General features: G+C 43.3%; 1 long non-coding RNA gene across 1 annotated transcript; it reads right to left on the reverse strand.

Annotated features, from left to right (window-relative positions):
- Positions 1–350: 350 nt before the first annotated feature.
- LOC148923505 (uncharacterized) lies at positions 351–1,604 on the reverse strand. Its single transcript, XR_016132340.1, has 2 exons — positions 737–1,604; positions 351–618 (listed from the first exon to the last, which is right to left on the reverse strand). It is a non-coding gene; the product is annotated as an uncharacterized LOC148923505 (long non-coding RNA).
- Between the last annotated feature and the right edge of the window lie 3,440 nt (positions 1,605–5,044).

Genomic DNA, 5,044 nt, shown 5'->3' on the forward strand with positions numbered 1-5,044 from the left:
TAATTACAGCTTTTGGCACCATTAATTAGTACAAGAAGACCACGTCTAAAAGATTAGGTTATAAAGGAAAATACTGGATTTTGTTCGTAATTTAAAAATAAATTATATTTCGATAATTATCTTATCTATGCAACCTGCGAAAATTCCTATGTGAACTTATAATAAGAGTTGAACGAAACTAACCATGGTTTTTACTTATTTTCTATATTGGCATAAAAAAAACCCCATTTATGGATAATTCTTGTTGGAGAAGATTGTTTTTACTTATTTTCTATATTGGCATAAAAAAAACCCCATTTATGGATAACTCTTGTTGGAGAAGATTGCGGGAGATACTTGAGAATCAAGTCTTGCCAAAGATAGAAGATTGCAATTATGTTAATTAGGTTTATCACTATAGAAATCCTTATCACTATATATTGGTACATTGTGTATAGTGTAAAATCATCAAGAAATAATACACAGAAACCATTACCGATACAATTCTTCAAAACCATTACCGATACAATTCTTCATGGCCTCAGAGCAGGTTCAATCGTGGCTCAGAACAATATCATCATAGCCACAACATACCAAATTCTCGACCCCATAGCCAAAACCAACCACAGAAATCAAATCCTACATCATAAAAATGTCAGACACCGAGGAGGATACAAAAACCGATCAGAAAATGCCAACAAAATTGAGGAACAGCAAGAACATCACCGTTCCGTACAAACTGAACGGAAAGAATTACCAAATCTGGTCACGATTGATGAAAGTGAAGATAGGAGGCCGAGGGCCCTACTCGTACATCAGGAAGGACCCTCCTGAACCCGGAAGCAAGGGGTACGACGAATGGGAGGAAGACGATTTGGTCGTTTTTTCATGGATCGTCGACAATATCGAAGACGATATTATCGGCGACTTTGCACATCACCTAACCTCGAAGGCGTTATGGGATAGCCTCAGGGTAACTTATGAAAGCAAGGCAGATCCGTATCTCATCTATGACCTGGAAGAGAAGGCAATCAACATTAGACAAGGAAATCTCGATCTGGAGACATACTACCGGAAAATAAATGGGTTGTGGATCAATATTGATCGCTGCCAGAAGCAACAAATCACGTGCTGTGACAAAGGAGTCGACCAGTTTCGCGAATTCTCCAACAACAAGCGATTGATCAAATTCTTAACCGGACTGAATCAAGAATATGACTCAATTAGGAGAGACATCCTCAAAGATGAATCAAATACATCCCTTGAAGAAGCCTACGGCTGGGTAAAGCGAGAAGCTGCATGAAGGAGCATCAACACAACCCCTCAATCCACCGGAGATGCCGACGGCAGAGGAACTGATTCGACAGCCGGAGGAGGAATCGGATACGGTCTCGCCGCCCAGAGCCACCACCCTACCTCTCGCGGACCGCCACGACCCACCACGACCACCAACCGACCGGGAAGCAAGCCGGATAAATCCTGACTGATCTGCTCACATTGCGGGAAACCGAGACATACCCGGGAGGAGGGCTTCCTCTTAATCGGATATCCGGAGTGGTGGGAGGATAAACAGAAGGCGCGAGCGGCTCAGGCGAAGCTGGCGGTCGCCGTCAGCGGGTAACAGAGGCAATTCACTACCGGAAATAAAGAACCGGCGATGGCTGACCAGGGGAAACCGCCGGGAGCTTCAACCAGCGGCGGCGGCGTGCGGGGGTTCGGCAATTTCGCCGAGAGGGCGGAGGAACTGAGAAACGGCGCCGGGAATGGAGGTAACGGGTTTGGTTTTAATCCAAACCCTAGCTATTTCCATAATTTTCGTTTTAACCCCCATGGAAAACATTTATCCCAAAATACACCCCATCTTATTAAAGTAAGACCCCCAGATTCTGTGATATATCAAATTCCCCCCAGACTCTTATTAAAACTTGAACAGGCCCAAATATTTGTAGTTTTGTGTCAAAAAATTCTTTTGCACCACTAGAAAATGTTTCCGCTGCATTTCATGTCTATAATGATGATAGAACGAGAACTAAAGGGTGGATTTTTTATTGTGGAGCCACAGACACTATGACCCCGGATAGAGATGATTTTAGTAGCTATGATAAGTTACTGATACATATATTAAGACTGCAAATGGAGAATTGATTATTGTTGTTGGGACGGGAACCATTGATATATCTCTAACTCTCCGTTTGTCGAACTGTTTACATGTTCCTACATTATCTCAGAGATTGATGTCTATTAGTCATGTGACTAGAGATCTGAATTGTACGCTTCTGATGCATCCCACTTTTTGTATATTACAGGATATTCAGACGAAGAGGATTCTTGGGCGTGGCACTGAGAAGCAAGGACTTTACTATGTGGATGAGATAGCTCAACATGACAATGCGATGCTGGCTCACGGACCCACGAAACAAGAAATTTGGCTGTGGCACCGAAGACTAGGACACCCTTCTCCTGGTTACTTTAAACTTCTTTTTCCAAACATTTCAATTCCTGCTGATTTTTCATGTGAAACATGTGTTTTGGCCAAGAGCCATGGACAGTCTTTTAAACCTACAAACACTCGTATGAATTTCATTTTTTCTTTGATACATTCTGATGTGTGGGGTCCTGCACCAATTACTGGTGGGGGCAGTTTTCGTTATTTTGTGATAATTGTGGATGATTGCACTAGAATGACCTGGATATATTTTTTGAAACATAAATATGAAGTTGTCGAAAAATTTATCCTTTTCTATAAAATGATACAAACCCAATTCCCCACTACCATAAAAACCCTTAGGTCAGACAATGGGAGGGAATTCGTTAACAGTTCGATGACCCAGTTTTGTAAAGACAAGGGAATGATCCACCAAACATCTTGTGCCTACACACCAGAACAAAATGGGGTAGCCGAAAGGAAGAATAGAACAATCCTCGAGATCACTAGAGCCTTAATGATCGAATCCAAAGTACCAAAACACTTTTGGCCCGAAGCCATAGCCACATCTGTCTATCTCATGAACCGACTTCCCACAAAAACTCTCAACAAAAAAACCCCACTTGATATCCTATCCACAAAGACCAAAATTCCTCAACACCTAAACCTTTCCCCAAAAGTCTTCGGCTGCACTGTCTATGTCCATATCCCGAAACACGAGAGAACCAAATTGTCACCCAGTGCAACCAAGTGTGTCTTCCTCGGGTATGGGATAAACCAGAAAGGATACCGATGTTTTGACCCTAACACTAAAAAAATCACCACTACCATGAACTGTAACTTCCTAGAAACCGAGTTCTTCTACCATACCCACCTTAGTAGTCAGGGGGAGAGTGAACCAGGTAGTTCGTCGGACTGCCTAAGTTGGGTTGTGCCACTTCCAAATTCTTCGATTGAGGATCTAACAGAACCAGTGGTCATTTCTGCCGAGCAAGTCTCACCACAACAGTCATCTCATCCGCGACCCACAGATCCTCTTCCAATGATATCCGAGGTAATTCCTGAACCAAGTCCCAGTGAAAATACAGTTTCTCCTGACTCTATGAATACAGAGTCTCTAGAAGCAGATAACACGGTGGATAGTGACACTGGGAGGTACATTCTTCCTTATCGGACGACAAGAGGAATCCCACCGAAGAGGTATTCTCCCGAAAAGATTGGAAAGAAGAGCCGTTATGGAGTAGCAAACTTCGTGCAAGGGAATTTGGCTAAAATGGCACGAGCCTTTGAAGCCGCACTGTACGAAGAAGAAGAAATTCCACAATCGGCAGAGGAAGCAATGAAACACAAGCATTGGAGGGATGCTATGATCACGGAAATGAGAGCACTAATGAGGAACAACACGTGGGTGAAATGCAAGTTGCCTAAAGGAGTAAAGAGAAGGCCGGACGGCACGATAAAAAGGTACAAAACCAGACTCATGGCTAAAGGATACACTCAGACCTATGGTATTGACTATGATAAGACTTTTTCACCTGTGGCGAAGATTAATACTGTGAGAGTGCTTTTCTCGATTGCTGCTAACAAGGATTGGCCGCTTCATCAATTCGATGTGACCAATGCCTTCTTGCATGGGGAGCTACCAAAACCAGTTTTCATGGAGCCTCCACCCGGTTTTACCAATGAATTCCAGGTTGGGGAGGTGTGCCAATTGAAAAAGACATTGTACGGACTTAAGCAATCTCCAAGAGCCTGGTTTGGGAGGTTCACGGAGGTGATGAAGAAGTATGGATACAAACAGAGCAATTCCGACCACACATTGTTCATCAAGAAGAAAGGAGGTAAAATCACGTGCCTGATTATATATGTAGATGACATGATTATCAACGGAGACGATATAAAGGAGATGACCGAGCTAAGGAGAAATTTGTTCACCGAATTCGAGATGAAGGATCTAGGACTCCTTAAGTACTTCCTGGGAATAGAAGTGCTGAGATCGAAAAAGGGAATTTTCATAAATCAGAGAAAGTACATACTCGACCTCTTGGCAGAAGTTGGGATGTTGGACTGTAAGCCTGCAGACACTCCGATGGTCCAAAATCATGGACTACAGATGAGAAAGGAGGCCAGACTGGCGGACAAGGGGAGATATCAGAGGCTAGTTGGGAAATTGATTTATTTATCTCACACTAGGCCAGACATTGCCTATGCGGTGGGGATAGTAAGTCAGTTTATGCATGCACCGCAAGAGGAACACTAGGAAGCAGCTATAAGGGTTGTCCGGTACTTGAAGGGAACAACAGAACATGGACTCCTGTTTGAGAAACATCGGCACTTGGAAATACACGGATTTACTGATGCAGATTGGGCAGGTAATCCGAATGACAGAAAATCAACTGCGGGCTACTTTACCTTTGTTGGAGGGAATCTTGTGACTTGGAGAAGCAAGAAACAAAAAGTGGTAGCACTATCTAGTTCAGAGGCAGAATTTCATGGGATTAAGAGTGGACCGACTGAACTACTATGGCTAAGGAAGCTTTTGCGAGAATTAGGCTTGCACTCATCTCAGACGTGCAAGTTATTTTGTGACAACAAGGCAGCTATCAGCATTTCGGAAACTCCAGTCCAACATGATTGGAC

Source organism: Salvia hispanica, chromosome 6 (assembly GCF_029641045.1).
Source record: "Salvia hispanica isolate PSC_SH4W2 chromosome 6, Shi_PSC_v1, whole genome shotgun sequence".
NCBI classification, from domain to species: domain Eukaryota; kingdom Viridiplantae; phylum Streptophyta; class Magnoliopsida; order Lamiales; family Lamiaceae; genus Salvia; species Salvia hispanica.